Genomic DNA, 12,843 nt, shown 5'->3' on the forward strand with positions numbered 1-12,843 from the left:
ACCTAACACTACTTCCCTACTAACATGTATTTCGCTCAGTTCCTCCATCTCACTGGACCCTCTGTCTTAAAGGGGAACCGCACCAGAGACCGCGCGAGTTGTATAGAAGCGTCGCTGGGCAACGCAGACCACTGATGTGCTATTGGTTACCTGAGAGTCAGAGGACAAGGCACATATACAACGCGGGCCCCGCATAGCTGAAGTGTTTGGCCGTGATCGTACAGTGGTTAGTACACTGCGTTGTGGCCGCAGCAACCTTGGTTCGAATCCGAGTCACGGCAGGAGAATTTTTATATTCAGTATTTGACTTTCAGCAGCTGCTGTGGATACAACGCTCTCCTTTTGCTGAACTTTCCGCTTCTCCCGGGAGTGGGGTGGTATGGGCGAGATTCCTCTACCACCGCCAGTGTTATCTTGGAGTCCCACAGGCACTACTGTACATGGAACCGGAAGGGTAATTTCCAGCTGATCGTTATGGACAGATCAGAAAATACCAGCATGGTAAGCGGCTCTCTGGATAAATACCATCAATAAAAGAACACGCATCGTCAACCTGTCCCACGGCAGAGCTATCCCGGTGGCCCTTTTAAACTAGTGCGGTGTTCTCCATTCTGCTGTCTTAAAGGGGAACCGCAGCAGAGACCAGAGATGGCGTGAGTTGTATAGAAGCGTTGCCGGGCTTCTATACAAAAGAAGTGCAAAATCCTGCTCCCCGATGCAGCTTCTGCCGTGGGTCAGTGCCGATGCGGCTCTTACATTTTTTTTTCAGTTAAACTTTGCTTAGCTGTGTTAATGGCTGGTGACAAATTATCTCTGATTATCTTCCCATTATACCTCTTTCTTGTTCCGTTGTCACTTTGAAATTAAACGCTCAATCGTCCTTTAACATCTGCCGGACGATGCTGAGGATGTTATACGAGTCTGTGGTCACCAGTGCTATCATGTTTGCTGTTGTGTGCTGGGGCAGCAGGCTGAGCGTAGCAGACACCAACAGAATCAACAAACTCATTCGTAAGGCCAGTGATGTTGTGGGGATGGAACTGGACTCTCTGACGGTGGTGTCTGAAAAGAGGATGCTGTCCAAGTTGCATGCCATCTTGGTCAATGTCTCCCATCCACTACATAATGTACTGGTTGGGCACAGGAGTACATTCAGCCAGAGACTCATTCCTCCAAGATGCAGCACAGAGCGTCATAGGAAATCATTCCTGCCTGTGGCCATCAAACTTTACAACTCCTCCCTTGGAGGGTGAGACACCCTGAGCCAATAGGCTGGTCCTGGACTTATTTCATAATTTACATATTACTATTTAACTGTTTATGGTTCTATTACTATTTATTATTTATGGTGCAACTGTAACGAAAACCAATTTCCCCCGGGATCAATAAAGTATGACTATGAAACTATGAACTATGAAACAATCCTGGGAACTATAAACCAATTCTAAATGGCCTGACAATAATATGTCCCAGCTTGATTTCATTGACGGTGTGCTCAATCAAAGCACGTGGAAGACTCAGAAGTTGATTTCGATGTGAGTAGTCGGTCAATATTAAAGGAAAACAGACCTCATTTGATTAATGATACAACAAGATTCGCGATATATATCAATGCCTCCCGATGGTCCGAACTACACTCCGTGTTTGGTTCACAATAACGACACATGATTGGACGGACTATCATCTATTCATAAAGTCTAAGTACGGACCAGACGTTCCGAGTTCCTGGGTTACCGCCATGATACTCTGTACTGGGCCGTCACTATGCCTCGGGCTATGTGCACATCACCAATCTCCATCTTTTGGACGCAGTGCTGGTCAGTGCATTCTCGGAATCTCTATGTTGTTCACTAACAGATAAATGGAGGTATTTCTAATTCCTTTTCCGCCAAAGCCTGCATATTCAGCGGCTCCTCCTCTGCACTGCTTTCCAAGTGATTCGAACATTTAGTTAACAATCACGGATGAGGAAGACAATGGCGCGGCAGTTTGCCGTCTTGTTAATGCGGCTTGAGGGAGGGGAGATCTCTGTCGGTGACTATGAGGTGTCTCAGTGAATCACATGATACCGGAACACCCTTGAACTGGCGTTTCTATTATAAAACACCGAAATCCGCAATCTTATACCCTCTAGGTGCACGCTGGGCGGATCGAGGTTTTTCTCCCTATCGGCGAATTTATTCTCACCGAGTGGTGGCACTGTAGTTCACTTTACCACAGCTGCTGCAAGTTGTGCTGTAACAATCCTGGTGCCATTTGCAGTGTTGTGATGACGGTTACAGGCCGATAAGGAGACAGAACAAAGAGCTACGCCCCCACGACCCGCTGTACTCCTGAAATGCAAACATTGTTGTCGTATATTTGAAGCCACTGCAGAGACTGGGCAAATGCAATGGATTCGAATGACAGGTAAATCAAGATGAAGAACAGCATCCTGATCGAAAAGGCTGAACGGCCTTCTTCCAAGTTAACTGTCTCAGTTTCTCAACCTCAATGTTTCTATCCAACAAAGACATTCTCTCTCCATCTCTTCACTTCAAATTCACACATTTCTCCGATACCCACTATTACTGCCCTTCTTCCCCTTCTCTCTCTCTTTATTCTCACAATCTGTGATGACAAAACAGAATCGTTGGAAACGCAATCCTTCCAGACGGAAGAATCTTCAGGATCGGGTTAATGATCTCTGAATAATGTGAAATTTGTTGTTTTGCGACATAATAGCTATAAATACAACAAGAAATACTTTAAAATTTGAACAAATTCAACTAAATTTGTTCCCTTAGCCACAAATATCCTTATAAATATACACACAGTAAACATACAATATCCTTATATGGTTGCTTCTTCATGCTGTTGAATAAATGAACATTCAATACTTTCAGTACCATCTTGTGAACCTGAACAGAATGTTGAGACTGCTGAGAGGTGATATTACCTGCAGGATCAGGGGGAGCGTAGGGTGGGGGGGGGGAATGTAGTACCTTTTCTGTCCCTCGTCTCCGACACGCGTTGAAGCCTGGAGCGCATAAAATCTCACTATGCCCCTCCACGCTTCAATGTCGACACATGAATCCCTGCGTGATTAGATACTGTTTTCTACATTACACAGGTGAATCAACACGAACTTCTCACAAGCACCGTTTGTCAAACATGTAATACAGCGTGAGCAGTTCGCGCGCAACTGCGCTCTTCGAAAGACTTATTGCACGAGCACATTGCAGCAAAATATGTGCAAACATATGAGACTTCAACGACAAGGAAATTCCGCCCACATCATTGTACTGTCGTATATCCGTGTTTGCAGGGTCAACATCTAAATAAGGAATGGGGTTTGAACAAGCAAAATGAATGGGGCTCCGCTCGCAAGTATCCGCAGCTAATTGAGTCATTGCAAGCTCGTCTCTCTTAATCATTAAACGGGAGTCAATCAGCTGAATTGAACCACAAAAACCGCATTAAATTTGGGGCTGGAGTACATCGCAAAACATAATGATAAACTACCTATAGATTACAGTAAGAAATATGCATGAAAAATAAATTTATTAAGTTGTGCAAAAAGAAAGCAAAAGCTAAACAATAATGACGTATTGTTCATGGGTTCATTGCCCATCAGAAATCTATGGCGGAAAAGAAGAAGTCGCCGTTCCCAATACTTTGGGTGTGTATCATCGGGCGTGTATTATCAAGGTCTTGTACATCCTCCTTGATGGTAGCAATCCTGGGTGATGGGGTCATTAATAATGTCCGCCTCCTTTTTAAGGCATCACTTTTCGAAAATGTGAAGGCTAGTGCCCAAAATAGAGCTTTAGACAATAGACAATAGGTGCAGGAGTAGGCCATTCGGCCCCTCGAGCCAGCACCGCCATTCACTGTGATCATGGCTGATCAACCACAATCAGTCAGCACCTCTTCCTAGAGATGCTGTCTGGTCTGCTGCGTTCACCAGCAACTTTTATATGTGTTGCTTGAATTTCCAGCATCTGCAGAATTCCTGTTGTTTATCCACAATCAGTACCCCGTTCCTGCCTTCTCCCCATATCCCTTGACTCCGCTATCATTAAGAGCTCTATCTAACTCTTTCTTGAAAGCATCCAGAGAGTTTGCCTCCACTGCCTTCTGAGGCAGAGCATTCCACAGATCCACAACCCTCTGTGTGAAAAAGTTTTTCCTCAACTCCGTTCTAAATGGCCTACCCCTTATTCTCAAATTGTGGCCTCTGGTTCTGGACTCCCCCAAAAACTGGAACATGTTTCCTGCCTCTAGCGTGTCCAATCCTTTAATAATCTTATATTTTTCAATCAGATCCCCTCTCATCCTTCTAAATTCCAGTGTATACAAGCCCAGTCGCTCCAATCTTTCAACATATGACAGTCCCGCCATCCCGGGAATTAACCTCGTGAACCTACGCTGCACTCCCTCAATAGCAAGAACGTCCTTCCTCAAATTTGGAGACCAAAACTGTACACAATACTCCAGGTGTGGTCTCACCAGGGCCTTGTACAACTGCAGAATGACCTCTTTGCTCCTATACTCAACTCGCCTTGTTATGAAGGCCAAGCTTCCATTAGCTTTCTTCACTGCCTGCTGTACCTGCATGCTTACTTTCAGTGACTGATGAACAAAGACACCAAGATCTCGTCGTACTTCCCCTTTTCCTAACTTGACACCATTCAAATAGTAATCTGCCTTCCTGTTCTTGCCACCAAAGTGGATAACCTCACATTTATCCACAATAAACTGCATCTGCCATGCATCTGCCCACTCACCCAACCTGTCCAAGTCATCCTGCATTATCTCAACATCCTCCGCACATTTCACATTGCCACCCAGCTTTGTGTCATCTGCACATTTGCTACTGTTACTTTTAATCCCTTCATCTAAATCATTAAAGTTTATTGTAAATAGCTGCGGTCCCAGAGCCAAGCCTTGCGGCACCCTCACTAGTCACCGCCTGCCATTCTGAAAGGGACCCGTTAATCCCTACTCTTTGTTTCCTGTCTGCCAACCAATTTTCGATCCATGTTAGTACCCTACCCCTAATACCAATTTTACAACTTTCTTCAGCCTTTCCCGATTCCTTGGAGAGACCTCTCTATACCCGACGGTAATGCAACCAGTTAGATGCAAGACACACAATGTGAACTGAATCCGGTCCATTGCGAGGACATAGCAAAAGTGCATGAGGCCGATCGACCGCGCAGTAAATCAATAGTGATTCCCACACGTTGGAGCACTCTCTTCTGGGCGCGGGCCTTGGACTGCGCATGTGCTTTTTCGTCTTAGCAGGGTCTGTTTGCCGAGCGTGTACTGTGACTATCATGGCTCAGTAAAACAAAAAGTTTAATTCTTGTTCGTTGAGTTTTTGCTCGATAAACATATACGTAACAAGATACTAGAGATTGTGGAATCTGGAGCAAAAGCCCTCAGTGGATCAGACAGAATTTGTGGATGGCAATGAACCTGAAGTTTCGGATCCAGACCCTGCATGAGCGTTGAGAACGCAGACACATGGATGCTGTTAGACAGGGGAGAGGCAAGTGCTGACGTAGAGGTGATTGCGAACCAAGACGGATTCAGGGATGGGTAGAAGGAAGCAGAAGAGGAAGGGTGATGGGCGGATTTGGGAGAAAAGACCTAGGGAACATACGGTGGAAAGCAGCAATGAAGAGTAATAAAAGGGAACAGGAGCAGTATAGAAGTGCTAACAGACAGGGCGGCGACGCTGATGTCACTGGAGAGTCAGCGGGTGAGTCACAGTGCAATCAGAGGCTTTGACAGGCAGGAAGCGCAGTGCAGAAGTGTGTGGCTGTGATGACATCGTGCCGGGGTTCCTAACCTTTTTATGCTTTCCTATCTCACCCCTACCATCATCCAAGGTCTCCGTGGACCCAAGGTTGGGAACTCCTAATATCGTGGTTAGTACCTTGCGTTGGTGGGGACAGCAACTTCGGTTGAATCCGAGTCACGGCAGGAGACTTTTATATATTTGAACTTAAACAGGTTCTGTAATACGAAATTCACTTTTTGCTGAATTTCCCGCTTCTCCCGGAAGGGTGAGATTCCACAGTCACCAATAGCTTTCCCCTGGAAGCACGACCATCTCACTGATGGAAGCGCCGTGGGGAGCGGTGCATTTCCAGCTGAAAGTTATCGACAGATCAGAAAACTCGAGAATGTAAAGGGATCCCTGGGAATTTATCATCAGCAATATAACACGGATCGCTACCCGGTCCCGCAGAGTACAAGAGGCAGAACCGGCCAGCAAGAGTGTAGAATCCTGCTCTCAGGAAGGCGGCATCCGTCATTAAGGATGCCACAACCCAGAACACGTCCTCTTCACACTGTTACCGCTGGGAGGAGGTCCAGAAGCCTGAAGGCACACACTCAGCGATTCAGAAACAGCTTCTTCCCCTCTGACATTCGATTCCTAAATAGCCATTGAACCCATGAACGTTACCTCACTACTTTTCTTAAAATGTCTGTTACTTTTCAATATTTATTTTAACTTAACTATTGAATAGACATGCACAGAGGTACATTTCTCTTTAATTTATCATGAATTTCATTGCACTGCTGCCGTAAAGTTAGCAACTTTCGCGACATAAGCCGCTGATATTAAACCTGATTCTGATTCTGAGCCTTTGTTCACACAGATGTTACTCCTTGGGAAGATCCCACCCTTCTCTATAAATTAGAAATCGATGTAAAGGCATCAACACCTGGTGCCGTCCAATAACTGAAAAAGCGCAAAATTGAAAACAGTGATAAGTTTATTAATTTGTGTCTCTGCATCGTTACGTTATTTATGCTGCTGCAATTTAACTTTGGAGGTGGACGAGCATCGGCATCATCTATATCTCTGCCGCAAGTCAGCCAATGCTTTCGTCTGTTTACCGAAAGATCGGAGGTTCGAACCCAACCTGAGCCACGAGTTAAGGTTTTCTATTCGATTTTCCACATCTGCGGATCGTTAAAAAACATTGAAAATCACTATTTCCTTCGAGGTACAGACTTTGTCAACTACACAAATGTTGCATAATTTTTTAAAGTTCAATTTCGATGGTTTTACATAATCCAAAGAATGAAAGGAAATCGGGTAACAAGCTGCTGTATCTTTACACGAGATAAATCAATGAATGCCACGATGTCAAAGAAAGAGATTTCTCACATGACCATGACCTCTGGTAATACTGTAACGCTAATTATCTACCCCTCCACAGGGGCAGCCCCTCTGCTGATCGCATTCCCTTTCATTTTTGTAATCAACTTCACATTTCATCAGGAGTATATCGCTGAAGCGTATCGTCCACCTACCGCACCCCGCACCCCCCAACACCCACTCTTATGCTGTAACCACGAAATTGAACGTCCAACAACCAAACACGCGGTCGATCATCCGATGCTCTGTCAGCAAGGGAACGTACAGTGATATGGAAGTAAAACGGGAAAATACAAATATCTCCGCCACATTTGATCCCCTCAATTTCTTACGGACGAGCAAGCGAAAAACTGTAGATGCTGGAAATCCAAGGCTGAGACCCTCCATCAGTCTTGAAACGTCGACTGTACTCTTTTCCATTGATGCCGCCTGGCTTCCTCCGCCATTGTGTGAGTTTCTTGAGGATGTCCCCCCACAGCTCCCTGCTCATGCAGAGATCAACTTCCACAGATCACCGTGTCGACTGTTTCCAACATTCTCCTATTTTCTGTTCCTTCCGGTAATGACAACAGTGGGAGAGCAGTCAGGAACAATGAACAATGAATATAGAGATGTTGACTACGTGATATACAGAAGTTTAGAAACGTCCGCAGAGGGCAATCAGAAAGTGAGTGGGGACAGAACCCTGCTCTGTAGAGACGGCCCCGAGGCCGTTACATGAAAAAAGACGCTACGGCGAAAGGAGGACGTCCCGATCGGCAACTTGTTGCAGTCTCAGAGCGACAGCAGCATCTCTGCAGAGATCCTTTCTTCGATAAAGACCTACGAAAAGCAAGGCAGACAGGCGAAGGACGGCGAACACGTGAAAGCTACTCACTCCGACACTGAGATCGGAACTGGAGTAGTTTCTAACACGGGTCCAAACCATTCTGAATGATCGCGGATCATTTGCGTTCACCGGGATTAATAAGGGCAGCAGAACGAACGCAAAGGCGTCCCACTCAGAAGCTGAAGAGCTCGGCGAGTCAGACAGCATCTATAAACTATTGGCATTTCGGGTGGTAGATTAAGAGTCTCAACCCGAAACGTAAACTGTTTGCTCCCTACCATAGATACTGCTTCACTTCCATAGTTCCTCCGGCATTTTTATTATGTGTTGTTCAAAATTTCTAGCATTAGCGGAATCTCTCGTGTTTATGCAAGGGTATTATCATATTCACAAGAATATGAGATTCGGTAATGTTTAAAGAGTGTTTAATGAAACGATGGGAGGGAGATAAGGAAATGCAATCCGTTATGGAAGGATCAGCAGATGCATTAAATTGAACAAACATCTCGATGTGCCTCTTTGCCGTTAACTGATTTAAAAAAAAACAAATTTGTTTCTGCCTGGTTTCGAACCAGGGACCTTTCGCGTGTGAGGCGAACGTGATAACCACTACACTACAGAAACATCACATAGTAGATGGAATATACCACAGGGATAGAACAGAATAGTTCTATGTACAATGCACATTGTTGGATTATTATTCAGCTGTTCCACACGAGACTGATGGTTCAAATATCTCTAAAAATCATTCTCGGTACAGTATCAATAAAAAAAATCTATCCAGCTGGCTATTACCGCTGACAACAACTTTAACGGCAAACTCGCCGCAATTCAAAGTGGCTTCTGCTGAATCAAGGTCGGGCGTTTGAACTGCACCCCACGTTTTACAATCCGCGTGCGGTCCTGGTACTTCGTTTCTGTGTGTTCGAGACGGAGTTTTCAATCCGCCTCAAATAATAAAAAAAGAACAAAAACAGAAATCAACAGTAAAGGCTTGTACTTAGTAAACGGGGAGAAAGAAGTGTCTGGGGGGAGGAGAGAGAGAAAGAGGGAGAGAGAGTTGGTGGGGGGGAAGAAGGCGGCTTGTTCAAAGTAGGTGGGACTAGAGATCAGCCACTGCGAGAACACGCTTGGGGTAATTGTCTTCATGCCAGATGAGCGGCAATGAACTGGTCCTGTCCTTCGTCCATTTTGAGGTGGGTATAGAAGATTAATCTGGCATACTCCTATGTTTCTGCAGCAAGATCTTCGGGGAGTTGTTGTCAAGGTGAATGGGAACAGCCAGTACAGGCACTTCCATGGAAATTTGGAGAGCCAGTCCAATATTATTCTTGGCCAGAATCGAATTAGGGTCCTTACGGGTGTGTTGGGAATGCTACAAAGACAACTCTACAAAACAGGATAGGAGAAAAATACAGACCGGTCTATGTGGAACATGTTGAAGAGCGAATGGAAAGACGTCATTTCAGTTAGATGGAGGAAGCGGAAGCTGTTGAAAGGTTTCAACGCGTTTCTCACGATTTCAGTGATTTCTGTCTGACGTGTCCACATCTCTGCACCACGTGGTGCTGACGACACCAACGGTTTGAGAAATAATACACTCAAGGCGCAATTCTCAGTGCAGACTGTGAGTCGTTTTAAACACAGTAGATCGGCAACCGAATTTTGCAAGCCGAGTCGGAGAAATATAAACAGCCTCCTCCTATTTCACCCGATCCGGAGGAACTTCAAAGTTCGTTGTACGATGTAAAGCCTGCAGCCTGACTTCGTGGCGCAATCGTAGCGCCATCTGCGTGTTGAATCATGTTGTGCTCGCAAACACCGTATCGGATTTTCTTATCGTCGTCCTTGCGGCGTGTCGGCTCAGTGATTCCTTTCTCAATTCAGCGCACTTTCCCCTTCGGCAGATATGCAGCTCTTTCTTCTTTGGCCAAGGTCAGCAATTAAATGTGGATATCTAGTGCTGTGTCGAAAACAAAGTCATCTTTCGTTTAGTGAAAAGCCCGCCAATGCTGGAAATTTGAAATAAAAAAAATAAAATTCAGAGGCTCATTCAGCACTTGAATGAATTCAGGGACTACATTTCCACCACATTCTGCATTCCCTCCATCTCTAGGTTTTTAAAATCTTCCTTCGAAAGGCGGATGAAGCCGCCGCCTGGCTATTGGTAGATTTTCCTATATAAAAGAACAGCGTAGTAAAGGCCCTTCAGACTAAATAGTTGTGTTCGTCTTTTTCCCTACGCTAAGGTCAGTCAAAGTCGTACCTCCCATATAGCCCTCCAATGGTCACATTTTCACCAGAAGGACGAAGGGTTTAGGGGAAGAGAAGATGAGAAGATTGTTGTGAGCGAATGAAAAGGGAGACATTTCAGCTCCTTGGACTAAATGTACGTTTGTACAATATTTCTCTTCAGTGCAGGAAGAGATGTCCACGCCATCAGATCATGGGTTTCGTTCATAAACCAACAGGTCACACTGGCTTCAAGGAAGTGAACGCCTTTTAATATATAGCGAGAGGAGACGGAAAGTTGATGCAGAGGGTTATAGGGAATCAAACGATTCAAGATTTCACATGAGATTGGTTTATTGTCGTGTGCACTAGGGTACAATGAAACTCACAGATTGAACAATGTGCATTGTAATAATAAATACAACAACAAATGTAATGAAGGCAAAAGAGCAAAATTGTCCAAATATTGTGGTGCATTCTGAAATAGTGCAAAACAAAACAAATGCTAAAGTGCCGATAATTGACCAATCGAGAGAGGTGGAGTCCAAAAGCCGGGCAGCACCACCGGGAAAGATGTGTGAAATAGGTGATTAGTTCAGAAGCCTGACAACAGTGTAGAAGCAGTTGTTCCTACCTCTCCTCGTCCTGCATCTTCTCCCAAAATGCAGAACAGAGTAAAGGGACTGGCCAGGATTGCATGCATCCAAACAACGGATGAGGGAACCCCAGTAGAGAACTTCGAGAGATTTTCCATTTCGTTAGTTAAGCCCATCAACCTTTCTGGAGCATAAGTTGCAGACAGTAGCTTGCCTGAACCCTCGGTACAGTAGCTTAAATAACCACGCGTTACAGCAGTAGCGTGCAGAAGAACATCTCTGAATGCACAACAGTTCGAGCCTTGAAATGGATGGGCTACAGCAGCAGAACACTAAGAATATACATTCAGTGGCCACTTTATTAGGTACAGGAGTTACCGAATAAAGTGATCATTGAGTGTATTTCCTTTTACCTTGAAATGAGAATTTTATATCAATCCCATCATTTTATGAGATCAATAAGGAGGCAATATCAGACGTTCTGTAGTAAGGCAGCATTTACTGTCAGAATGTCAGCCCTGTGGAAATGTCTCAGCATCCGGTGTGGGGTGTGGAAATTTGTGATAAGGGAGTATTGCATTGTCGGGGAGATGGTGTTGGGGATGATACTGCACTGGCAGAAGGGAGGGACTGAGAGTGTAATGTACGTCGGAGAGACAGCACTGGGACATCACTGAGTATTCCTTCTGCAGAGTGAGACTGGTCTGTGGGAATGTTGAAGCCGGAATCTCATCTACGTTCGCCTCGCCAGCGCCGACAGAATAATAATCTGAGCCATTGTCGCAAGTTTTTCTTTTGCGTTTTATTTGACTTCCACATTGTTTATAGTGGCTATCGTCTATTTGTCATAGACTGTGATGAGGTTTGGGATCTGTAAGCTACTGCGGCCTCAGTATGTGACATTCCTGTCTCCAACTCCAAGGATCTCCCTGTTGCAAGCCAACATCAACTTGACTACAATTCCCATAATGCGTCTGCGCAAATAGTGGTCAAAGGCGTGGGGCCTTGCCGAGCTCCTTGCGCAACCTCGCCTCCTGAAACTGGAGAATGATGAAGTATATCCCATTTGCCTCTGAACTCACACGCTCCTTCTTAATCCCCAATCTGCTCGTCACTGTGCCCCGTGGCTGCGTTCCCTGAGAGCGGCGGTGTGTTGGACAATGGTGTGGCTGAGCTCTAAATTGTCTGTGGAAAGGGCCATATCACCTAGGCAAAAGGAAGGATACAACTTAACAGGAGCAGGGAGCTTTTTAGCAGGTAATGGCACCGGGCATTATGAGGCACGCAGATACAAATACAGCGCCAGACACATAGGGAGACAAATGCACACGAAATCAGAGACGTACTGAGCCTCACAGAAGTCAGTACCTACTTCTGTGTCTTTTTCTGACTCTGCCTCATGTGGGTGTCCCGGCCTCTGTGTCTGACAGTGTTTCTCGCTCTGTGGGCTGTACCTCGGTTCGAGTCCCTGAAGGCCAACACATAAAGAGAAATTGAAAGACATGGAGAAGAAGAGAAGGACAGTGAGAGCCAGAGGCAGAAACACTCACAGAGGGAGAGGCAGGAACTCCGTGAGAGTGGTGAGAGAGTCAAAGACAGAGAAGAGAGAGAAAATAAACCGGGAAAGAGGAATAATGAGATACAGATGCAGGCACACATACAGAACGAGGCAGGAGCTCCCTGAGAATAGTGAAAGGCGCAAACAGAGTATGCAGGCAGCACACTGCGAGGAACGGAGGTCGCCAAAAATACGGTCCACGTTCTGGAAATCCGAAAGCACAAGCATAAAATGCTGGAAATAATGTGATGTGCTGCCTGTGGAGAGCAGGACATTGCCACAGATTCCAGAACTTTCAATCAGTTTCGAGAAGATGCTCAGGAGCAGGCATGTGAAAATAAATGTTAGCATTGTGGAGCCAGAGATACTCATACAGAGACACGTTCTTAAACTGGAATACTTGATGACACACTAATCAAATAGCCCCAGAACTAGGCAGTCTCAGAAAGACACAGACACTGATCGA

General features: G+C 45.4%; 2 non-coding genes across 2 annotated transcripts; one reads left to right on the forward strand and one right to left on the reverse strand.

Annotated features, from left to right (window-relative positions):
* Window positions 1-209: 209 nt before the first annotated feature.
* Window positions 210-281, forward strand: trnah-gug (transfer RNA histidin (anticodon GUG)). The gene has a single exon. It is a non-coding gene; the product is annotated as a tRNA-His (tRNA).
* An 8,261-nt stretch (window positions 282-8,542) lies between these two features.
* On the reverse strand, window positions 8,543-8,615 carry trnav-cac (transfer RNA valine (anticodon CAC)). Its single transcript has one exon. It is a non-coding gene; the product is annotated as a tRNA-Val (tRNA).
* Window positions 8,616-12,843: the final 4,228 nt, after the last annotated feature.

The sequence above is a fragment of the Mobula birostris genome, chromosome 2, assembly GCF_030028105.1.
Source record: "Mobula birostris isolate sMobBir1 chromosome 2, sMobBir1.hap1, whole genome shotgun sequence".
NCBI classification, from domain to species: Eukaryota; Metazoa; Chordata; class Chondrichthyes; order Myliobatiformes; family Myliobatidae; genus Mobula; species Mobula birostris.